General features: G+C 38.5%; 1 long non-coding RNA gene across 1 annotated transcript; it reads left to right on the top strand.

Annotated features, from left to right (window-relative positions):
- The first annotated feature begins 3,937 nt into the window (after window positions 1-3,937).
- LOC131980770 (uncharacterized) lies at window positions 3,938-16,714 on the top strand. Its single transcript, XR_009395246.1, has 4 exons — window positions 3,938-4,159; window positions 9,932-10,001; window positions 11,963-12,061; window positions 16,351-16,714. It is a non-coding gene; the product is annotated as an uncharacterized LOC131980770 (long non-coding RNA).
- Window positions 16,715-26,466: the final 9,752 nt, after the last annotated feature.

Genomic DNA, 26,466 nt, shown 5'->3' with positions numbered 1-26,466 from the left:
AAATGTTTCATTGTGACATTTGTTTTGGGAAGGTTTTTTTGCTATCTAAACACTCATAAACTGATTTCTTCTGACTCATAACTACACTGGATATGCAGATTTTTTTTTTTTGCAAAAATCCCTGATGCTCTTACAAAAGGTTGAGGTCAAATTTCACAAAGAAGCCTTTTGGTTGTTTCAACTTCCTGCTATCAATGTGCCCTGAAGGCATCTTACCAAGGGGGGTCCAAATGTGGACCGGACCTCACATCTAAGGACTGCAGGGCTGTGAGCCAATGGGAGGAGAAGGCAGATGTGTCACTTCCTTTCCTGCCACAAAGGTATGAAAGCAAACTTTTATGTAATCCTGATAGCTCAGAACAATAGAGTTACAGTATATCCTGTGTTAAAATATCTGCTGTAAGTGAAATTACAAAAAGCCACATAAAGAGTAAAACATTCTAGTATTATCATTTTATCTTTAGGCTTCTTTAAAAAAAAACACCAGTTTTCCTCTATATTTATTTCTATATTTTATGTATGAATTTAGAACTAAGTAACTAACTTTAGCTTCTCCAACCGGCTGTTATGCTACCACCATATATCACCAGACATGCAGCTCTAGGAAAGTTTACATTACCTAAAGCTAGATCTAACGCCATCAAGCGCACGGTTCTGTATAGAGGTATGAAAGAATGGAATTCACTGCCTAAAAATATCAAACTCACCACTAACATAAAGCAATTAAAAATATTAATAAAACAGTATTTATCAAAGTAAGAAAACATGGTATATTTATATGAATGTAGTATATTTCTATAGATATATGATGTGTTATTATAATGTATATGCTGTAGAATGAATGTATATACAATATGATATGTATTATGTGTTAGTAGATTGTGTAATGATGTATACATATATGATATGTAGAAATGTGTGTAATATGGATTAGTATGTGAATAATAACATAACGAAGGATGAATGAAGCACAGTTAAGAAGTGTAAATGCTCACTCTGTTTTTGTTTTATTAGGTGAAGCATATTGCTCACTTGTTATTTGTTTTTAGGTTTGTTTTTGTTTTTTTAATTTTTATAATGTTTATGTTTTGTGTTTTCAACTGTATATTTGATACTGTTGGACCCCAGGAAGAATAGCTGTGGCTTTGCTGCAGCTAATGGGGATCTTGATAATAAACTAAAAACCATGTTATATTTATTTTAGGATGGTATAACTCTAACCTACTCTACCACACTACAATGATTTGAAGAAAAAATACTGCTAATGTAAATGACATTTTGTGGGACCCTACTTTCTTCTTATTCGCTTGCAGACCTGAGTTCCACAGACTGAGGTTCACAGCTGGACCCTCTTGATCTTTCCTCCAACTGCTCCATAGTTTTTCCTGGCTGTGAATAAATGTATGAATGTAAGGCAGAGTGCTGGTAAAAAGCCAGCATGCTTACACAGACTCGCTAGATTTCTTGGAAAGAAAAGAATTTAAAAAGTAAGAATTGTAATGAAGCAAAATAAATAATAAATAAAAGTGCAAATATCGTATTCTCTGTTGTTCAGACAGAGTTCATTGCGATGTAAGAAAGAAAAAACATTCAGAATCCAAGAGCAGAAAAAACATGAGATTTTGTGGAAAGTCACTCTGAGCTGCAGCTTCATGTTTTCTCTTCTGTGAGAGATCAGATGTGAAAAGCTCGAGGCAGCATGAGAAATCTCCAAGTTTGCACCCCACACCGCTATGTCTTTTCACATTTCAGTTTATGGAGAGCACACAGCAACGCTCTTCGCTGTTATGGTCACATCCAAGGCCAGACATTGGAGGGGACCAACCAGTTCAGTGACTAAACAACTACAGACCAGGATTTCAACAGACAAGAGAGAAACCGAGATCATTCTGCAGCCTGTTACACCGACAAACACCCGACCAGATGTGTTTAACAAGTTACACTCTTGTTTGTATTCGGCATGTGTGATGCTGTGAGTGATCAACTGTTCACAGTTGTTTGTTAACATGAACACCAACATAAAGCAGCAGGAATTCAGTGACCATTCAGTGTTTTGGGGCTATTTTAAATTGAAGGGGTTTCATGGGCTTTCCATTGGTAACTGCACACTTTTTTTCACCTATACACAAACTACCTAAGAAGGTGCATTTAAAAAAAAAAAAAAACCTTACAGCATATGTTCAGTATTATTTCTTAGTTTCTTTTGTTCAGACAAGGGTAAGTAGGAGATGTTTTTTTACCTGACATGTTTCGACTGGCAACTTCAGTCTTCTTACCCTTGTCTGAACAAAATAAACTAAGAAATAATATTCAGAAGTAGACAAAATGAATATGTTGGAAATAGTATATCTTCAGCTTTGTCAGAGCAAAAAGGGCATGAAGGATATTTTCAGAAAAGGAAATCGCCCACTCCACTCAAGGTGTGTTGTATGTCCTCAGTACCTTTCTTTAGCACTTTGCTTTTTTCTACCTCAAAAGGTCTTCAAACTGCTTTAAGAGTGTTAAGAATGTGAATCTTCTGAATTGTGACATTAACCGAACACCGTATCTTATTTTAAAATGTCTCTAACTATTGGATGAATTGCTGTGAAATAGGATGGGCATCTTTTTAAACTAACATTCCCTCTCATATTTAAGCATCTGTTAACACAACGAGCCGTTTTTATCACGATATGACAAACGCCGATGAAATAAATTATAATATTATAGAATACATTCGATAATACATTTATTTTTTTGAATGGTGTGGCTCAGATGGTGGAGCTGTCAACCACTTTTGGGAAGGTTGGTGGTTTAATGCCAGACCATAATAATAAATAATAATAACTAAAATGTATATAGTGCCTTTCAAGAAACCCAAGGATGCTTTAGAATAGGCATAACTGAAGGATAGAAAAAGTGGGCAGTGATGACAGGGTTGAGGGGTTTAGCCAAAGGCCTTGGTGAGCAGATGGTGCTTGAGGAGATTTTTGAAGGTTTCCAGGGATGCAGCATTACGGATTTCAGCCACCCCAGAGGGTGGGGCTGCAGCGCTGAAGGCAGAAGCTCCATAAGTTTTCAGTTTGGTGCAGGGGGGTGTAGAGCAGACCTTCATCAGGGGACCGCAGGTTCGGGGACGTGTGTAAGGTGAACAAGATCATTGAGGTATGGAGGGGCGAGGTTGTGGAGGGATTTGTAGGTCAGGAGGAGGAGTTTGTAGTCAATGCGTGACTTGATTGATAACCATGGCTGTCTCCATGTCAAAATAAGATACTGAACCCCAAATTGCTGCTGATGCTGTGTCATCAGTGTATGGATGTTATGAATGAATTACACGATGCCACCTGCTACCTGTGTATGAACGTGTGTGAATGATGACCTGTTATGTGAAAGTACTTTAAGTGGTCGCTATGACTAGAAATGTAGGTTGCGGTCCTTAAGGATCAAAACCTGATGGACCGTAACAACAGTTTCTTCCCCTCTGCAACTGGCCTCATCAACAAGGCCAGAAGCCCCCTCTGTCTTTCCCCCTCCACCCTCAGTACGTTACATTAACATACCTACAGCTACCCGACCTTATGTTGCACATTGCAAATATTTGTACTTTAAATGATTCCATATTTGTACATATTGTTTCTACTGTTTATATTTGTATATATTTTCAAATAATTTTAGTATGTTGACTTTTCTACTCTATATATTTTCTATTTAACCTACTGATATACTTGCCGTAATCTATATCTATATTTTTGTAGATTTTTTCTTCTTATGCACCAACACACCACAGCAAATTCATTGCATGTGAAAACCTACTTTGATTCTGATTCTGATTCTGACAAAGGCCATATGGTCAGATGTAAATAAATTATTTAAAATGTAACAACAATGATTTATTTCACAAGTCAATTGGGAGCAAGAAGAGACAGAAAATGCCACTGGTGGTACTATACAGCAACAGCTTGAATGTCCAGAGTTTACAAGGTGCACCTCAATGCACCATGAACTATCTTTTTTTTTAGAGTTCACAGAAACAATTTGTTTACATAAACTCACGGAAAGTGAACGCAGGTCCACGCCGGTGTCTGCGGGATAGCTGGAAGACTATTCCTTTTTTGTTATTTCTCCATCATCTCTGACTGAAAAAAGTGACCATTGTCTCTGAAAATGCTGCAAACTACTGGTAAGCTGCGCCTGTCTGTCTTTGGAGTTTTGTTGTCGTTTTTACCGGATGCGCACGAGTCGGCGGCTACTCGCTACACGCTTTTAGTGTTTTACATATTTTTGTGTGTATAGTCCTTAGTAAATATTCGCCTGTGCTATACTTTCTGTTTAATACTAATTAGCTAATATTAGCATTCCAACATTCTTAGATGTACTTTCTGTTTAATTAGCATATGTTAGCATGCTAGCAAGACGGTAAAGATGATATATTAGCTTAACATGATGATATTTAGAAAAATGTGACGTGCTTTTTATAGCAATATGATGCCTGGGAAACACTTTATTTTGAGTCTTCCTGTCAAGCATTTATACCCAGTAGTCGATATAAACATTTAGACTTGTTTTAATTGATTTGTATTTAACGTTGACACGCAATAATGTGTTTTAAGCAGATATGGGTTTTATAACAGTAAGACACAGTTGTAATACTATTAAATATATTTGCATATCTTTTAATTGCTTACAATACTGTAGGCTATAATAATAAATGTTAAAATGTCCCCACTGAAATATTTCATATTATTTCATAATATTTCATTTTCCAGAGGGCACTTTAGTTTATTGGTAACTTCTATGGTTGAAATCATTTTTTTCTCTATCTAAGATGGCTTTAGAAGTATGCTTTATCTGTTTTTTCTCTTTGCACATCCGAACAACTCTCCCCTAAAAAGATTGAGTAGTCCAAATGGATTGTTCTTGACCCTGCCTTGATTTTCAAACGGCATTTCTTGTTTTCCCTGGTGACTTTTCTGGGGGTAACTGTAGTTTAATGCACCGTTAAAAGGCTGCAGCTGGAAAAGTGAACAGGAACATTTTTAACAACCTCACAAAGCCCCTAAAGCCTGTCTGTGACCACCTCACGCAAAAGAGGAAGCAGTCTCTCAAACCGCAGATTCCAAATGCTGCATGTCAATCTTTCACGTTGGGCAGATGTGATGGTCATTTCACTTTCATTTCTCTGCCTGAGCTTATTAAGTATTGATTTTGAAAGCATCTCCCGACCACGGTTGAATTGTATTAAACATAATTCAAATTTGGACTGTGGTGTGTGAGATATAGCAGAGACCTTGAAGGCTTCCAGGAGAAATGGGGAGGACAGGGCTTGTGTAGCATACTTCAGAAGGGGGGAAAGAGGGATCCGTCCTGTATGTATGTACTGGACATATATTTCCTGGAGGAGCAGCAAATCTTGAAGGAGAAGTCATAGTCAAAAAAGATTAATTTCATCATATAAAGGATATACGGCCACGCTGCATCCTGGAGTTGTAGACCTACAATTCGATGATACATGTGTGTGAAAAAATGAGTTCTATTACTTGTCCTTCGATATGATAGCACATGTAATCTGTCTCTAGGACTTAATAAGAAAACTGTGTAAGTATGTGAGTCATGAAAGAAGACAGCGGGGTAAACTGCACAACAAGGGATGCCAACATTCATATTAGATCCAGGCCCTTGGGCATCATTGTGTGTTATGAGTTCAGCATTAATTGCTGCCTTTGGGAACGTTTGTTCTTGACGTAATTACTTGTCAGAGGGAACCCTTACTCTCGATAAAGCACGAGCTGCAGATGAGCACGTTTTGTGACAAATAATTCAGGTTTTTAACAAGACAGAGCTGATTCCCAACACTATAAAGAGCAAATGTGTCCCCCTGTTACTGGTGCTTCTACAGTAATTGCAGCTCCAGGACAGGCTATGCAATAAAAAAAATCGTATTTAATATGAATGTTGTTTCATACTTTTTTGCTGTTTAGAACTGAAACAATTCAGCTGATTGAGTTGATGAAAAATTCTCTAGTTGGTGCTTCTTATTTGTGAAGATTTTCTTTTTCAGGGTGCACAATATATTGATGATGTTACTTAGGCCTTGCATTCACCAAAGCAGTTTTCCCGGCTGAAATTACCAGGTGCTCTTCTGAAAAGTCAGAGCGGGAGTGCTAAAATGCTAATTCAAGTATTTTAACAAGTGTAAATATGCGGCATTGCTATTGCAAAGAAATACTAAAAACTGTGCACTGTCACTAATTTAGATAATCTTGTGATAATTTGCAGATTTGAGAAGAGTAGGTATAATTTCAGTCAACCAAGATGACTCCATGACTACAGACTTAATGTCAGTTAGATGTGGTAAGTCAGAGTTATGGAATATTAAATCATCCATCTTTACTCAGTAAATCTTAACCTCACTGACCCTCAGGTGTGGACAAACCAAAATGTGAAATTAGTGGTTATCTTATCAGTATTATGCATTGGTATAGACTTAGAAAATGCAAATCATGCGTCCCTATTTCTTTTTTTTTGTGACAGTAAATTGAACATCTTTCAATTTTAGACAGTTGGTCGGATAAAACAAGACATATGAAGTTGTCACTTTTGGATTCTGGTAATTTGTTATGTATATTTTCTGTCATTTTACAGACCTAAACGATTAATTTGAAAAATGCATTCATGGGTAGATAATGAAAATAAATTGCAGGCCAACTGTATTTTCCTATGCGGTGTAATCAATTCAGAACTCTTTCTAAAACTGACCTAAAAATTGAACATAAACAAGTTTCTGATCTCAGATTTCAGTGTCACTTTTCACATTTATTGCTCTGCTTGACCGTTTGACACACACCAACACTCTGGAACAGGCACTCATACACATTCACCCACACACACTCAGGCACACATGCCCTGTTGGACTTCGAAGCCTTGCGACCGTCATGTCCATCTTTTCAAACACTGTCCAGACAGGAGAAAAACCTTGGCCATCAGCTCTCCTCTCTGAACCTGTCCATCACTGTCACTCTGGATCAGTGGTGCAGAACTCATCCTTCCTCTCCCGCTGGTCCCCGCCGGACTGGACTTGCTCAGTCTAGCCCCTCATATCGCTGTCAGGAGTCCCAACTGACAGCCTGCTGCTGCAGCTGATTCCAGTTTGTTGGCCCTGCTACGGACCAATGCCAGCAATCTGTGCTTTGGCAGTGGGTGGCCGTCTGGTAAAGGAAAAGCTTTGATAGGTACTATGATGGAGTTATTGGTATGGGCATCTTAACACCCCAAAAGCACTATCATATGCATGAAATAGCAGCGTGTTGGAATGGCAATCCCTGACTTTGACGTGAGAATGCTCAAATCCCGCAGTTCTCAGGGAGAGATGGCGACACGGGTAAAACACGCACACATGTCTCAACTGCTCGAGCAGACCGGATGTCACACCAGTCCTGCGTCTGTGCATGAGCTCAGGCCTTTTCTTTCTCTCTCTGCACCACATGTGTGAATTCTATCGTAATGGCTGGGGTTTCCAGAGAAGTCTGGATCTTTCAAACAAACCACAACAGGCGGTAAACCCAGCTTCTCAACCTCCCACAGAGACTGGGACAGTCAGTGGAGAAGTGAGAGTGGGGATTGGAATTTAATTACAGCCTTAAAGCCCTCAGAGTCCAATATGAGAGAGAGGGATGAGACATAAATCTACAGGGGTGCCTTTGTTTGTACGGTGGCTACAACAAGAAAATCATTCGAAACCCACTGCGGAGACACGAATGTCTGTAGAACAGCAGTTCAAAGTTTGACGGATGAACAACTGGGCTTTCAAAGACTGACATAGTCACTCACTCTGTACTCCCAGCTTTCTTTAATTAAAGTGTCCATTCTTGTTCTATTATGGAAAACTGTGCTTCAATAACAGACTGGAAGTAACAAAGACAAATATAGATTTAATTACATACAGTGTCTATCAATATATTTCACTGTATATTGAAACAAGTCCTCCAAACCACACAAACACATAGGTAATTTGTTTCTACCCCCTTATATGACCCACAAGAGCTTTTTAAAAAAAAAAAAAATTAGTCACCCTAACCGGTAGAGGGATCTGTGGCACTTTTGTTAGTTGTAGGCCCCAAAACTACTTGGTTAGGTTTAGACAAAAAAGAAAAGATAGGTTGGCATTAAATTACTACTGATGGTAATTTACGGTAGTTATGTAGGTGACATTAAACATGTCATAGCTATGCATAGAACTTAAATTACATACGTTACTTAAAATATAAGTTTTGGTGCCACTGGGGACACAAACACCCCATAATAAACATAAATATGGGACGTAATAGGCTGCTGTACAAAAGTTTTTTGGTGGAGGGCAATCGAATAATGGTCATATCATTTCGCCATAAAAATAGATTTTCACTGTTTTTGAGCAGAAGAATGCTAGGGAGTTCACAGACTATTGAGAAGGTTTACTAAACTATCTGTGTCTTGCAATACATCACTTTGCGAGCGGAGATTCATGGCTAAAATCATCCATCTTTTTCCACATTGCTGACCATAAACGCAATTCCCCTGTGTCTAAGTGAAAGAACATGGATGTACTATTACAAGGGAACCTATGGCCTTATGATTGGATTCAAAGCTGCTTTGGCCGACACATCAAGGGAATTTTCTGGGCTGCAGATTGGCCAGACTGGCGGCAGAGCATAGAATCTGCAGAGTGAGTTAAAAGTCACAGGCCTGCTCCCAATCCATTGTATTTCAGCCAGGGTGGGGCACTGAGGATGAAAACCAGATTGGGTGCTCCATATACTGTTCCACATGCAGCATGAAGAATAAGGCCTGAAGGACGCTTTCTGTCTCTTTTTTTGCTTTCGCTTCACATTTGTAACCAAGATCCAGTGAGGAAGTGTTGTTTTAGGACTTCACTGGACCCTTCTCTGATAGGTGTGACAGGGAACATTGAAGGGTTACATTCACAATGCTGTGGCTTGCAGTGTTACTCAGAGAAAGAGAGGAAAAAACAGGCTCGTGGCTCTGTGAGAGGCTGACAGGGGGTGGGGCACCCTCTAGTGCAGAAATCCAGATGTAGGTCACTGCCAAAAAATTCCAAAATCCTGATGTTCTGGCCAACAGGGAGGCTGCAAAACCTTCTCCATGTAAATAACGTCAGCAGATCACCCCCTACAATCCCTTTCCATAAAGAATCTGGAGACATTTAAGCTGAGACAGCCATGAGAATACAAACCGCATGTCTTCTTCTGTTAGGGTTTCTTAAATCACCTCAGCTCTGCTAAAACAAAATATCAGGGTGCAATTTGACAGGGACACGTCAGGCAGTGGATGGGGGAGTATGACGATCGTAAGGCTTACATAGGAAAGAAGTCGGGATATCCAACATGTCAGCCATGATTGGTTTTGGCATCAATATCATGCTTATATACCTTTTCAAACTGACTAGGTTTGCTCAACAAATTGTTGCAAAATATTGCTGTCATTTTGTTTGTCTGGACCAAAGTCTTTAGGCGTCTATTTAGGGGATTGAATAGTCATGTGCTGAACTTTCCACTGATATAACTGGCCTTGTTCCAGGTCGAGGTCTCAATTCTCAGTGTTTGAACTAAGAGGATGAGCCTGGTTTGAGAAACTGCCATGCATACAGAGGGAAAGCTACTCCGTGGCTAAGAAAGCATGTGTGAATTCTTTGTGTGCAACCAAAAAAAAAAGAAGGATTATTCTCACAAAAAGTTGGTTGAGAAACAGCCTGCAAAAAATTAGCACTAGCGAAATTGAGTGTCTCTAGTGGGTGCATGCCGATTCCACCTGTTTTCTATTCGTTTGTGTAATCGCAGCCATGCAAGTGTCATCATTCCCTCATTTCAGTGCGAGGTTCATTCCACAAACTCTATATCCATTTTTCTGACACATGCAATCTCTTTCAACAAACGTGATGACTTTTTTCTTTCCCCAGGAGCTGTGAGGTGTTACCTACCAGATGTTTTATTCTCGGTCCACTCAAGGAGACATTTAGATTTGGAGAGGTAAAGCTTTTATCTTGTTGAAATGTAGCTATGTGTCTGATGGTTGTGAGAAACATGGAAATGTTCCAAACCGGGAGAGTGAGCCACATAAATGTCTGTGTCGCACTGTGGACTTAATAGTTACTTTGGGCTGCCACCTCCTTGCTTGACATTTTCTCTCCATAAAATCACAGCAGAGTGACATCTGGACTTCATGCAGCAAACCACTGTAATACTTCAAACGTCAGGGTGGTTTTCACTACCTATCTGCACTAAAACTGCTCTCCAACAGAGCAAAGCAATAATTTATTCTCTCGCTCTCCATCCTAGCAATAAAGTAATCTCAGAAAGACTGCAATTTTCATTAGCAATTAATTTGCCAGTTCAATTCTTAATTAAATGATTCATTATTTGGTCTGTAAAATGTCAGATGTGAAAAACAATTTCCCAGAACCCAAGTCGAATTTAAATGTCATGTTTTGTCCGACAAACTGTCAAAGACCAAAAGGTATTCAGCGTATTGTCATAAGAAATGTTTACATTTAAGAAGGAGGAAAACTTTTTTTTCTCAGTAATAACTTTAGTTATATAAAATTATCAGAATTGTTGCACTAATTATGTATTTCTATAGACCAATTATCACATTATCTATGTATAGTTTGATATTAATTAAATGTCAATTCAGGCAAAGTAAAAAGTCTAAGTTCTGTTCAGCAAGCAGTACTCATAAAAGAAGGTTATTCTTATAAATAAAAGGAGACCAATTACCTTAACATTTTAAAGTAAGCAGAACTAAGAGTGTAAGATGCGAGCTAGTTTGAAGGGACAATCGTCTTTTGTGGCAAACAACATAGTCGGATTTTCTTTTTTTAATATACTTTTCATATCTCTTACATTCATTTAAAAATCCTTATACCAAATTAAGCCTTTAGGTATGTCTTAAATTCCACATTTTAAATTTATGACAGAAGCAGAAAAGGAACAGTGAAAAGTATAAAACGTAAAATATGTAAAGAGTGATAAACAACACAGCCTGAAAGACAAAACACTTCCCTTCATGAAGTCAACCTGTTAATTACATTCACAACAGAAAACACAAATTCAAACCAGCAGCAAAACACAGTCGAACTCAAGAGATTTAACAGCGACTTCACTAATGGTTAAAATGACATAAACCACCACACAAATGACAGTTACTAACATAAATCACAGCGCTCTGCACTGACACTTTACAAACACTAACAAACACTTGCATTTTGGAACATAAAGCAGTAAACGTAACAACATACTTCATCCAGCACAAGGCATGATGGGGAATGTGGGCTGTTACTGCAATATATAAACTATTTAAAATAAAATGAGTTCTGTCGAGTTTCTCCAAGTTTTGCTGATCGGTCCACCCTACTTATACTTTCAAGTAATTACTTTCTTCTCCAGAAAGTTATATTGTGTGTGTGTGTGTGTGTGTGTGTGTGTATGTATATGTATATATATATGTATATGTATATATATATGTATATATATGTATGTATGTATATATATATATATATATACACGTTTTTTTAAGTAAAGTGATTTACTTTTACAGTGAATGTGGTGTCAGAAAACTTGGGAAAGTGAACCCAAAACTAGCTCACCACCACTTTAGAGAGGTATGTTTTGTTTTTGTTGTTGTCATTTTGATGAACTGACCCTTTAGGTATAGATAATATCTGCTTGTTATGATTATCAAAAATGAGCAAAAATTATAGGTTGTATCACAAGTCTACATAAATATCATTTTAAAAACTACTAGAGTTAATTATGGGCGGAGAGACTTCTGGTATGTTTGCATAACTTTGCAGCTATGCAGCGTTTTCCCCTCTTTGACGAAAATACCCCGTGAACTCGGCTCTAAACAAAGTGTTAAGACTGGCAACACACACATGACATGTATGTACTGTGACATGTCAACATGACTGGTTGTATTTATCCCTGCACAGGTTGCGAATGACCAGCCACGCATGACTGCTGGAGCAGTCGCTGAGGTTAATTAACTATCTGGAAACTATTTCGGCCCTGCCAAGTTTGTGTCACTTCAGGTATGTCTCCATTTAATGTCTTCCACTCTAAGTATAGGTGGCTGGCACTGGCTCAGAGTGCTTTTCCGTTGTGTGGAATTATAATGACAGGACAGAGAATGAAATAATATGGGCACAGGTTCAAAAAGGTTTCACTCCCAGGTTCCTCAAAGAACTGCGTGTTTTGCCAAAAACTGCTAGGACAAACATGAATTAATAAGGAACCTTGTCTCTTTTGCATTAGTATTTTAATCCAACATGCTGTTACACAGTGGTACCAGTGTGTTGAGTATGTACTGATCTTTTAGTTGAGTGAAATGTAGCAATACTACAGTGTAAAAATATATTTACATGGCTTTCTATATTAATTTAATTCATTGTAAATAGCAGCTCACTTATAAAAACACTGATACATTTTATTCATAAGCCATGAACAGTGAATATTGTACTATTTATTATATATACTTCTATTTCCTTCTATTCTTGTTTGGGTAACTGGAAAAAAAACTGAATTTCCCTCCGGGGATCAATAAAGTATTTGCGATTCTGATTCTGATATTAAAAATGTTGATTTTCTTAAACAAACTTGTTAAAAACCCAAGAAAGATTTAAAAAAAAAAATAATTAAATTTCAAAATAATAATTCAATTGCAATAGGGCTATCTGCATTTTGGGGGCAATTATTTCAGTTATATGTGATTTTTATTTTTTTTTAAGTAAAGCCTTTGTTGTAAAAAAAAAACAGAAATGAAGGGGTTTCAAGTTTCTACAAACATTAAACCCTTTTCCCCCCTACACTGTTCTTTGCCTTTGTAGTGCAGAATATTTCATGCTGTATTTCATGCTATTCCATCATTAGCTTTGAAAGAAGTTGAGGTGTTATCAAGTAAAAAGTCAGGATATTTGTTCTCTTTTGTGAAGTAGAATCCATAAGAGTAATTATCGTAGCTTCTAGATGGTCTCAAAGCAAAACAACAAATATATTAAAGTGTTCTTTGGTGTCTATATTCATGCACTGGCCTTATTTGTTTGTAGCATTAGCATAATCAAGTATTGCATGAAATACAGTTGTCATATTGTTACATTGCTTGTACCTGCAATGTGTTGATGTTATCTCTTCTGTTGAGACACAGTTATTGCAGCACTATTCATTGGGGGACATCAAAGCCTCTGTTCTCTATGCAAAAGGCTCTCAGCAGCTTCCTATCTGTGGCTCAGTCAATTGCCACTTCAGGATGGATCTGGGATTTCTGCCACACAACAAAATGTATGAACATGTCATATTGTCAAATTTATCTGCAGACACAGTGATGCTCTGCACACATGAATTTATCATAACTATATTAAATGAAGAGAAATGCATTAAAAATGTCTTTGTGAGAAAAGATTGTGATATGTGACGCGTGTGTGTGTGTGTATGTGTGTGTGTGTGTGTGTGTGTGTGTGTGTGTGTGTGTGTGTATAGTGAAAAGGCAATTTGATATTGCATATATGATGTGAATGCAGGATTGGTATGAAATTATTAATTAACTGCATTTGCTATTCTGGCCTTTTACATCTAACATTACATTAAACATTCAAATGCAATAGGCAGTCGGTTCTTTGTGCGTTTGAAATTCAGTGTAATACGATCTTAAAGTATAAGATTTATTCAACATACTGTATTTATGCAGTGTGCGTAAAAGTCCCTTTAGTGAGCGTTTTTGACATTCACAATAACACAATAACAGACCACAGTGAGATTAAAATCAAGGAAGCAGCATTTTTTTTTTGCTTTCTGTGAAATAATTCCAATTGTTGGAGTATGTATGAGTAGTGCTAGAGGGGAGCAGATAAATTCTGGGACATGGGTCGAAATGGATCATTGCCAACAAGCTCAAATGAAGACTATTTTTGCTTTGTTTCCAGTGAGTGATTGCTGAGTGTGAGGCATTAGTTATGCTGACTGCAGAGCCATAAATAATATTTTACTGTGGCGAGGGTGTGTGTGTCTGTAAGCATGACATCTGGGTTTTAATTCTCGGAGAAAAAATCCCATATCTGCATGATCCTTCTAACGCAAGCCATCTGAAGAGAATACAGATGAGAGATGCTCCCTCTATTCTCCCACAGCCTCCCTCACTCAACAACAGTGCATGGCAACATACAGTGACCTTGGCTGATTAAACATTCCTCTCTGGTCTGTATTCTGTTAACCAGCCCTCACTGTGTCTATAGTTTGGATGCACTGAGCACCTACAATGGTGCTGGGCTGTGAATGGATTTGGGATTTTCTTTTACAGAAGAGTGGTCCATACTGCTTCTGCAGGTTTTTTTAATGTGGATTTATATGTGTCTGTATGATGCTGGGGATATGCATGTGTGCATGTTTGCAAATCAATATGATTTAATTGCACGTGGCCTGTGGGATTTATTATCATCACTCATTTTAATGAGGTAGCAAGTTGATAGGACAACAAGATCACTAAGAGTAATGTTCCACTGGGAGAGTGCAAAGACCGCCACCAGATGGCTCAGTTGGGAATGACTGGAATACCAAACAGGCTTTACAAACAGAATCATTTCACTTGCAAGGTTAGGTAGCATAATTTCTGCCATGTTTACAGAAATAGACTTGAAACAGCCTATTAGAGCACCAAAAAAGAAAGCAAAGCAGATGATGAAGCACACTCCAGTCGACGGCACATACTCAGGAAAAAACATCATGATTTATATACTGTATGAATTAACATGTTTTTCACGTGATTGCCACAGTGGACTAATACCTTCAAGGAAGTAATGTTGTTTAGGAGTCTCTGTCTGCATCATAACATTTCGCATTGCAGTGCTGAAGATATACTTTTATCATGTGGGCCAGACTGATCCCTGGTTTAATTTCATAGCAAATTGTTGGCTCTTTGAAGCCTTCAGTTACCACATGGTGACACTGGAAATGGTCTATTTAATACCTGTTATATTGTCACTAGTGCTTCAGCTGCCTCAAGCCCTCTGTGAGATTGGAGAGGAACAAAGGGAATATGAATTAAGTCTGTAACTGAGCTGGCCTCTGGCATACCGAATACTGAATTCAGCCGTGCTTTATGAGCCTTTCATCTGATTCCGGTCTGCTAATTCTTGGTCTTAATTACAATGGTAGGAGACAGACCTGGGCTATGAAAAGATGTTCAACATAGGAAGCAGAGCTATCAGGAGAGTTAAAAAAAAACTGAGGTGAGCTGAGAATACCACTCCCACATTCTTGATGTATAAAGGGAAAGTTGGAGTCAAACTGAATACTCAAAGATCAGAAAGTGCTCCTGGAATCGGCAATGTCTTGAGTAGTGTGTGTGTGAAGCCTGTACAGACTCCTCAGCTCTGATTTTTAAGCTATTTAACAACCTCATTCCCTGCTGAACACTGGTACCTAAGGCCAAAACTGTCTCTCATGTCCAAGACAGAATTTAGAGCTATTTGAAAACTGTAATAATGTGAATGAAGTTTAAATCCAGACACCGTCACATCTTATTAAAGTAGACACAGTGCATGAAGTGCATGTCTGCGATTGCTAAATATTTAGAGCAGAGGCAGCAGTCGTTTTATTTGCCTGAAACACACAACCGCAGAGTGCTGTGCTGATGCCAAAGAGTCTCGGGAAACTAAGGAAAACAGAACAATACAAAAGTTCTAAACCAAACTGTCAAGTACGTAGAAATGCAATCGATAAGGCGAAGAATCAAAACGATACAAGGCCTTGCTGCAGATAAACAGCAGCTGGCACTACTGAGAATAAAAACAGAGTTAAGGTTAAGTCAAAAACCTTCCCAAGATGAACATGATAAGACGACTATAATCTATAAAGTCATTTTCAATTCAACCTATCTCTGGAAAGTTCTGCACAAACTGGCCAACAAACCACTTAACAACATGTGGCTCGGTTTAATTGAATCGTACATTTAGATACAATGGAATTTCTGGTAACACCACGACAAGCTGTCAGCTACATTTCATTCAAGTTGGTAAAAGATTCAAGGACACTTAGAGCAGCAGGGCATTGCTATGAGTCACCAAGACTGGAAGCTTTTGCAAACCAAGCAATAGTGCAGCCAAAAAAGAAGAAAGGGATAAAAAAAAAAAAACTTCAAACAGATTGATGAAACATTATCAAAATGAGTTCCCCCTCAGTGTGCTCATCCCTGCTCTCACAGACATTATAGGCACTCCAAAAGCGGCTGTCTGTGGAATTGACAAGCACTGCCAGGTCGGGTGTTTGATCTCGGTGGTAATCATTACGATGCTTTTAATTGATACAGCTTTGTCCCCTACCACTGCAGGTCCAGGTGAAACATTTGATCCATGCTCCCTGAGGTAAACCTGTCCCTGGGAGGTGCTTCTGTCTACCTGTCACCTCTGTCCCTGAGGCGAAATCCAACATCTAAGCACAACAGAGTCAGAGGCAGCATCTGTAGGTTTTTTTGGGGGGGGGGACACACCTGTGTTTTTGAACATTTTCCCATTTACTATAAATGCTGTATGTTGTGAAGCATTTCTCAAAGCACACCGCAACTTTTTAAATGAATCAATGTGTTTTTCATGCTTTCTAGGGAGCCACCGTTTACTCTTTAATGTCAGCTCAATTGAAAATTTATTTGGAGATTCTGATATTTCATCTATTAAAGCACATATTTTTAGACATCATTTATGAATTATTGAGTTAATGGTAACTTAGCTTCTTGATACAAGTGAAACGGTGGATTGCTTTGAAGCATACTCCGTGTGGTGCATTGATATGCTGGAGGGATTTTAAGATTTGAACCTGGAAGACAAACATTTAGCAAACATAAACAGTCATTTCCCATCTACAAGTCAATTATGTTGGTTCCTGAGTGCTTTGGCAACCCACTGCTACTAAATAGTTAGAATAACCCAAATAGAGATGACAAATTGCCCAAAGGAGATTGATAAAGTGCAATTTAATATTAGTTTTAAACTATCATAATATTTTTTTGACATTACTAAGGATCGGCATGTCTTATCATCCCATAACACTCGCTTTTGTATCACTGTAACACGACCTACCCTATTCATAAACAGATATTAGACGTGTCTAAAACCTGGGCATGCAAACTGGTGCATCTCTGAATGAGTCTAACTTCGATCAGACTTTTTCAGTCCTAGTACCAATACCTGGGCCCTGGGAATTGGGGAGTTCACTGAGATTACACCTGCTTATCATGTCATTACGCAAACATGTCAGCAAACAATTGCCTACTTATAAATCAAGTCGATGCGGCGAAACAATATCGTCCAACTCAAGTTCCCAGAGACCTGATGAATGTCAGTTCAGTGTTCGATCACTACGAAGCTATGCTTATCCAAACAAAAAATATTTGTATTATACATATTTATATAAAAAATGTTTTAGCTTACGAGCTGCTTAAATTAATTCTCCAATACTTTACATCAGGTCATGGACATTTAATTCTGTAATTACTGTACAGTGAAACACAAAAAGTAACTTAAAATATTAACAAGCTGCAGAGTTGGATCCTATTCTGAGAATTAAATAAAAAAAAGAAAAGCTGATAACAGAAGAAGTAAGTCCAAAAGCATGTATGACACTTAATTTGAAAGTTAACATCTTCTAGTTTCTGAAAATATTGTGTTTATTCTATGTCTGAAAGACTGCGTAAACGACACCAGTTTGAATAAACAACTTTTATTTTGGGTCTACCCTTAACCCCTCCCCAATCCTGCTGGCAGGCAGGAGGGTTTTAAGAGGTTAAAGTGATATGAATTCACTTCACTGTGAGTGTGAATTTGGAAGCTTTGTGCATTAAAAGTGTTGATGTTGAGCAGCTGTCATCTGAGAAAGTCTTGGCTTCCTGTCAGCGTTTAGAAACATTTTCAAAATAATCCAAGCCTTTCAAGTGCATTACCATGCAATCATTAACATAACCTTGACTAAGTATAAAGATGACTAAACATCCATTATGATGGATTACCTTTTTCAAGCGAGTCTCTGAGGTTGATTTCCACGCCATGCAGAAATTAACTGAAACCTGTAGCTGTCTGGGAGGTAGAAAAAATGCATTCATCAATCTAAAAACATGTGGGCACAAGTCAAAGGGGTCAAAGGTCAAAGGCTGAAAAGTCAAGGAGGCTTGACTTTGGAGATGGATTGGGGAGTTGTCAATGGATTTCCACAGCCTGAATTATAATGTATGTGAGAAAGTGGGTCAAAACTTCGACTCCGCTTTGACCGTGCGGTGCGGGAGCCCTGTGGTTACACCCTTTCATGTAAAACCATACATGACTCATGACAAGTCGTTTGTCATGACGATCTTATAGCCTAAACCCAGCACCATAAATGATTACGACCAGTGTCATGTCTTATCAGCACCGACATTACATAGGCTTTACAGCAGGTTTAATATTATCATAGGTCATTTACTGTGCTGTTTACATTGCTTTGAAGGATTTATGTCCAACCTACTCACTGTCCAGTATTCATGCAAAAAGGGCTTATGTCGATCCCAGAAGTGGAAAGATTGGGGATGGAAGCAGTTGAGTTGAGGGTAACACTGTTGCTCAGTCGGGGCGGGGGAGGCAGACATTTAAAAGAGCTTACTGCTGTAGCTTTCACTCTGGCTTTGATTGTCTTTGCTTTGATCTGGTTTGGGGCGGCCATGTTGTGCAGTGTTATCCTCCCATAATCTCTGCCATCTCTGAAACGCTGCAGTGAAAAAGACACCGACTGGGTTTCTCTGTCTCTGCACTGCCTCGGCCAATATTTTCACCCCCTCGCAGAAAACATGAATCACCTTATCTTATGTATAAAAACTGGAGAAAAATCTTTTGAGGGAACTCCGGATACATCCAAAAAACACATGACTCAGTCTGTCGAGGAAAGAAAATAATCTTTGAAATGGAATATAGAGCATGACTCTGGCAAGGTCACCTGGACAACTTTCTTGCCACACTATGTACTCAGACTCTTCATGCATGCCCTGCTTTGTTAATGAACCAGACTTCCACTTAATCAAATGCAACATTACCTTCCCTTCAGCAACTAAAACAGTGTACTACAGAGAAGCTGCTATATGCTGTTTTCTAGGGGGGGGATTTCTGAGCACTAGCACTAAAGCAAAACTTCAAAGGGATATTGTGCATCTATCCCAAATTAGCTGCCTGTGCAACTGTCTGAGCACTTTGAGACCATCCTCTGTTGGAATACATTATCTTGTGGTTGTGAAATTACAGACATTTATGTTGTAGTGCATCAGTGAGCCTGCCAAAGGACAAAATACTTGGATATTCCCCGCATGAACCCACAAAGCAGACCTGGTACAGTGAATAGAGACAAGCCCTTATGGTTTTCAGATCAACATTCCCAGACAGACTTACTGTGTATATATATGATACCTCTTGATGCCCAGAGCTCACCCTGCTTGCAGCTGCCACAGGAAGGGGGCACCAAGCTGCAAATACAAGCATCACGGCTACAAAAGACATGGGAAGTGAGGATAAGGCGTGTTTGCATACCTCATGTTTCCTCCATTTTTTTCCTCTTCTGTCTCCAGTTCTGAACATCTTATTAAAGCCCATAACATTTTTTACTGCATGTTGGTTACAAAATCAGACTTTAGGCCTTTGCAACAGGTCATTGGAGCTTCTTGTCCAGGATCCAATGTACATATTCAACAGAAATATATTCACTGCAAGAGCTGTCATGCGTGTTGACACACACTTGGAAGACCTTCTGCAGTTTGCACATGATTTGTATCACCTGCATGTCATTAAAGCATGAGCTTTTGCGAGCGGTATGAGCTACAACAAAGACAGGACCTACATCACATTGAAATATCTGATCTGTCTGCAGCTGAGGACAATACAACACAGTCCTTGGTGCTTAATTACATAAACAAATGCATGATTAAAAGTTGTGCTGAAGCCCTTCGCCAGCTGTTTGAGGCAGGCTGACACAGCTGTATACATGTGTCTTTGCACACTAAATCAAATGTCCCATTGTGCTCATCTGGAGTGAATTAGACTGTGGGAGGAAGGGGGACCTAGAGGCTTTGATATACAGAGGAGGAAATGGGTAATGTCCTGGAACCACATGCAACATCCTAATAGGAGCTGGTGACTGATAAGAAGGAGATAACTAGCTCATCTCTGCCTGTCTGCAAACTGTAACCTTTATTTCTTTGGATCAAAAACTTGAAACAGTGCTAATTTTAACACATTAAGACATAGTTGCTTTCTTTTCCTAATTGGCATATCTTTTGTAATAGCATATTTTTCGGTCAAAGTCTTCATACAGGCAGTGCCAGCCCCACCATGCATGCCACCCCTCCTAAAAAAAAAAGAAATTACAGATTTTTAAGCAGTAAGATTCAAATAATTGTACTCTCCAGATTTCGGTAATCTTAAAATGATAGAAGTACGCTTGCCATTGCAATGTTGTTGGTTTGAATCCCAGCAAGAGGAAGGAAATTTAGGGATCCAGTGACATCCAGAAGCTGGAGAGCTGCAAATATCACACACCCCACTCCCTATAAATTCAGTTGATGTGCTGTGGAGGAAGGCACTCAAGCCCCAACCACTGGAGTGGATTTGGTCGGTAGCCAACAGAGGAAATCTGTGGTTGTGTGAGGCTGCTCCTGTGTGAATGTGTAGCAGGGTGTGTCTGAAATACAGCCACTATACACAATATTTCAATTGCCTGGACAAATGACGGCTTAGATTTGTGTTTAAGTTATAATTTTTACACTAACCATCTCTGCAAACAAGTGGACCTAGATGTTTGGTCGTTGCAAAACAAAATCATAATAATTATAATTTGTGTCGTTAAAACCAGATGAATGTGTCAGGCTGAAATAATGCAGCACAGTTACAGCTCTAAACAGACCAAATCTGAAAACAGGAAGGATATTCATTTTCTTTTCATTCATTTAAGGGCATAAATCATTCCCTTTGAAGTGCGGCCGAGCCTGTTTGCAGGGAACATAAGAAAGGCAATATGGAGAGCAGCTGGTCAGTTGGGATGAACATGACATGCTGTTTGTTTGGGAAGAAAATAGAAAGAACGGAGAAAAATGAGGAGATAAAAGAGTGAAAACAGATGAGCGTCACATTCAATAACCAATATATCTCTTCACAAGCTAGCGCACGATTTCTGAGAGAAACAACATGAAGCACTGTACTTTATTTGATGAGTGAAAAACTCTGAAAAACAATGGAGACACAAAATACTTCTCTTCTTTCCCTAACCATCACAGCTCTAACAGGACATGCTGCGCTGTCACATGTTTGTCTCAAAAAGTGCAACGTGCTTACAAGAGAGAGCCTTGTTTGTGAATCTAAATCTCTAATTCACACAGTAGACAAGCAGCAGACTTGCATCAGCCAAATGTAATATAATTAAGGATACCGAACAGAGAACGAAACAGTGACCACAATTAACTTAAATGAAGAAATTAAATCAAGTCCCTGTGACTGCGGTAAAAGCTAAAACATCACTGCACACAGAACTGGCACAGGCTTTCGTCACAGATTATGTAACAGAGATCTGCTGCCCTCTTGTGTACAAAAGTATCATTTCAACACAATTTAAAGAGAGCACACAGGAACATTAGACCAGAAAATGTTATGACCAGTGGTGGAGGAAATACTGTAATTAATTAGGTAAAAACACCCCCTAGTATTCCATTTAAGTCCTGCATTGAAAATGTCAATTAAGTAAAAGAAATGATAAACAAAATGTACTAAAAGTGTATCGAAATTGTGATAATTTATAAGACATCACATCATGAGCTAATTATTTCATTATTACATTTATATTTTTTATATCAATTTTATAAAATCCTTTTATGTTTTGGGCGAACAATTTTAAATCTGAAAAGTAACTAATAACTACACGGCCGCCTATAAAGTTGGAATTAAATATATTTTACCTCTTTCCATGAAATGATTGTGATAATATGATGTATACTTGACAGATAAAGTGTATGTCTTCTCAAAGCCTTTTATTAATCAATCTCCTCCAAACATATCACAATGAAAATTAAACAACAACTAACAGAGGATTCTGTCTGAAAAAAAAAAGATTCCAACTTTTTATATATATATATATATATATATATATATATGTGTGTGTGTGTGTGTGTGTGTGTGTGTGTGTGTGTGTGTGAAATACATGTAGTGAAATCACAAGTACAATAAATCTCAAATAATTATAGTGAAGTAGGAGTATAAAGCTGAATAAAATGGAAACACTCAAGTAAAATAATTTTACCTTATCTTTATACTTAAGTATAATAATATGCCCACTATGAAATGGGTGAAATATACACATATTATAAATTAGATTTGATGAAAAACAGTTTGGAATAAAATATAGACATTTCCTACAGAGTATGGTTAAAGTTTTTGTGTAGCAACATTTCCAAAGATTAAAAATATTTAAAATAACAACTATATGCGTCATAGATTAGTTGATTGTCAGATAATTAATGATATTGATGATAGATAGAAGTAATTTTGTAAACTGGATTTTTTTGAATGTCATGCTTGTTGCAAGACATTTGAGGATGTCACCTTCGACTCTGGGGACTTTTGATTGATTTTTTTCACCAGTAGTTTGGAGCCACAGACTGTATATGTTTGGAACCTCCGAAAACTATAAAGTGTGTTTAACACTTTTGGTGTTCCCTGGTTCTATATTGCAAGGAAAAAAAAACCCCATGAATAAGTCTATCTGAGGTAGAGTGTACCAAGCCACAGAGGAGATCGGGCCATGCAGGGCTGCAATCACACAGTAAGAACCAATCATCAGCCACCTTATCAAAATCAGGCAGCTGGCCTGGCTGGCTGAGTGAGTCCATGAAGGAGGGAACCTCCCATCACACATGCTGGCGATAATTAGACTCATGATATCTGCAACAGGCTGAGCAGTGAGTTCAACCATCCCAACCACCTACAGCAGTAACCTACACTGCTGCTAAGCTTATCCCTGGTTATCCAATCATTTCTGAACTTGCTGTTGGTCTTAACGTTATTGTGCTGATGGGACTTCTGTCCATCTGGGCCTGATGCAATCAGTCAGTATCAGTCAAAACTCCAGTGGTTAATATAAGTAAAGACTCTTAAAGGAAGAAATAGAAAATTTACAGCATCCCAATGTAGAAATACGTAAAGGTCATGCTTTTGAAAATGTACTTAAGTAACATATTGTCATCAAAATGTACGCAAAGTATTAAAAATAGTACTCACAAGCAAGGTTATTATAGTTAACGAAAACTAACAAAATAACGAAAACTAAAATTGAAAAAACATTTTTGTTAACTGAAATAAAAATAAAAACAAGAGTTTTTAAAAAAACGATAACTAACTGAATTGTGTGGTCACAAAACTAAGTAAAACTAACTAAAATTATAGTGAAAATGTCCTTAGTTTTCGTCTTTGTCAACTTTTTTCATACATAATTCAGTGTTTCTATTTCAACATGCAGGAACACATGGTAAATATGTTTACTGAGACTGGGATGTCCACACTTCAACCAAAATACAAAACACCCTGAACTGTAAGAGTTAATAACCTTATTGAGGCTAAGATGGATAAACCAAAGGAAATTAAGGCACATACCCATTACAAAAAAACTAAAACTAACACTAAAACTAATAAAAACTAAGCATTTTCAAAAAATAAAAACTAAACTAAAACTAGCAAACTCACTCTAAAAACTAACTAAAACTAACTGAATTTGAAAACAAAAATTCACAACGAAATTAAAACTAAAACTAATGAAAAATCCAAAACTATTATAACCTTGCTCACAAGGCATGAAGACTTATGTCAGAGTATTATATTTATTGCTCAATAATTATTATTACTTGTGTGATAACATGTAAGCAGTTTTTTTATTTTGTAGTTGGTGGAGGTGAGCTACTTTTATATTAATAATAGTAATAATAACAACAACTTTAACTTGATTCAACAACTTTGTTAATTTATCAGTTATCATAACCTGAGACAAAAAAAGTGCTCTACAAGGGGAAAATATACATTTAAAAAAAATCATGTGCAAAGTCATATAGACTACATGGGAAAAGTAATCAATTCATGCATAAAACATGCATGTTAGATACATATTAACCTACATACATACTAACCTGCATAGACACACAAATAAGCCAGAAATGACCAAATTAATTCCATTAAAAGAGAATACTGATTGCTAATACTGTTTTGCATAATGTGGGTAGATTACTATAATTAGTCTTAAACTAGTATTTTAACAATCTTAATTGGAACTTGCAACTATAGTCCTAAAAGAGAGAAAAAACAAAGAAAAAGAAACTTAAGCCATCACATGGCCTAAAGGTAATTTTCCCCCTTTTTAAACCAGCCATTGGATACAGATAAAGACCACAACTGGCACAGTTCCATGGCAGTTAGTTAACTGACATTGATTCCAAACTGTCAAGCAAATACTGTCTGGCATCTACTGTCAAGAATATGCCCTGAAACATTACTACAGCTGTTTGTAAGAATTGTTTATAATTTGAGATTTTAATGTGATTTTTTTCTGTAGTGAGATGACTGCTAGTCATTAACATTAATAATAGCTGTCTGAGGCCATTGTGCTAATATCAACAATAATCTAAGTAACTGCGTCTTACTCTTTTTACTTGTGAAGTTATTTTGTTTTTGTTAAACAGCAGTGACAGCAGTTACTAGTTATTTTGCAGATTGAGATTATTACTACAAATAACAACTTTGGCTAAAAACAAAAAAATAACTAAGGCAGTATTATTGTTGAAGCTAACCAGTAGTAATAGTAATTAGCCCTGTTTTTTCTCTCTGCAGCATTAGTAATGCACACATTAATGGATCAATAATTATAATCCAGTTATATTCAATTATTCTGATGTAATCCATTCTGCCTCATTATTACTTTTACTGTTGCTACTTTAAGCATACTCTGTACCTACTATGTTTCTACTTTCACTTTAGTAAGATTTTGAATACCGAACTTTACTTTTGACAGAACATTTTTACACTGTATAATATCAATATTATTACTTATTATTACTAATATAAAGGCCCTGCTGAACGAGAAGAAGAGGGTTTTTAGATCGGGGGATAAAGAGGAGCTGCGCAGAGTCCAGAGGGAACTCCGGCTGAAGATCAGGAGGGGGAAGACCTGCTACAGGAGGAAGCTAGAGGAGCGGCTGGAGCAGAACAACACCAGGGACGTCTGGAGAGGACTACAGAACATCTCGGGCCATGGGAGAGGTGCGGGGAGACACCAAGCCAGCGGTGACAAGGGCTGGGCAGATGAACTGAATCTGTTTTTCAACAGATTTGATTCTGCCCCCCCTCCACCCCTCACCCACCCTGCTTCCTCTTCACACCTCCTCAGACCAGCTTCTCCTCCCCCTCCCCCTACCAGCAGACTCAGCCTGCCCTCTTCAACACCTGACCTGCACCAGCCCACTCCCTCCTCCTCTCACCAGTTCACCACCCCCATCTCAGCCCCCCTGAGACTCTTGTCACCTTCCACCCCCGTACCCTCCTCCACCCATGTCTCCCTAACAGCTGATCAGGTGAGGTGGGAACTTAAGAAGATCAAGGCAAAGAAGGCCTCTGGCCCGGACGGCATCAGCCCCAGACTGCTGAAGGACTGTGCAGACCAGCTCTGTGGGGTGGTCATGCATTTGTTCAACCTGAGTCTGAGTCTGGAGAAAGTCCCGGTCCTGTGGAAGACTTCCTGTGTGGTCCCGGTACCAAAGACTGCGCACCCCAGGGAGCCTAACCACTTCAGACCCGTTGCCCTGACTTCCCACCTCATGAAGACCTTGGAAAGGATTATTCTGAGACATTTGAGACCCCTGGTGAGCACACTGATGGACCCCCTGCAGTTTGCTTACCGGCCCGGTATAGGGGTGGACGATGCAGTGATCTACCTGATGCACAGATCACTGTCGCATCTGGAGAACACAGGGAGCACTGTGAGGGTCATCTTCTTTGACTTCTCCAGTGCTTTCAACACCATCCAACCATCACTGCTGAGGATGAAGATGGAGGGAGCGGGAGTGGACCAACAACTTGCTGCATGGACAACAGACTACCTCACCAACAGACCGCAGTATGTGAGGCTACAGCACTGTGTGTCTGATGTGGTGCTGTGCAGCACAGGTGCCCCTCAGGGTACGGTGCTCTCTCCCTTCCTTTTCACCTTCTATACCTCTGACTTTACACACAATTCCACAAACTGCCACATCCAGAAGTTTTCCGATGACACAGCCATTGTTGGTTGTGTCTCGGAGGGGAACGATCTGGAGTACAGGACGGTCATCAAGGACTTCGTCAGCTGGTGTGAGACCAACCAGCTCCAGCTGAACACCAGCAAGACGAAGGAGATGGTGATCGACTTCCGGAAG

This window comes from Centropristis striata, chromosome 11 (genome assembly GCF_030273125.1).
Source record: "Centropristis striata isolate RG_2023a ecotype Rhode Island chromosome 11, C.striata_1.0, whole genome shotgun sequence".
Lineage (NCBI taxonomy): Eukaryota > Metazoa > Chordata > Actinopteri > Perciformes > Serranidae > Centropristis > Centropristis striata.
This window is presented reverse-complemented; position numbering and strand designations above follow the sequence as displayed.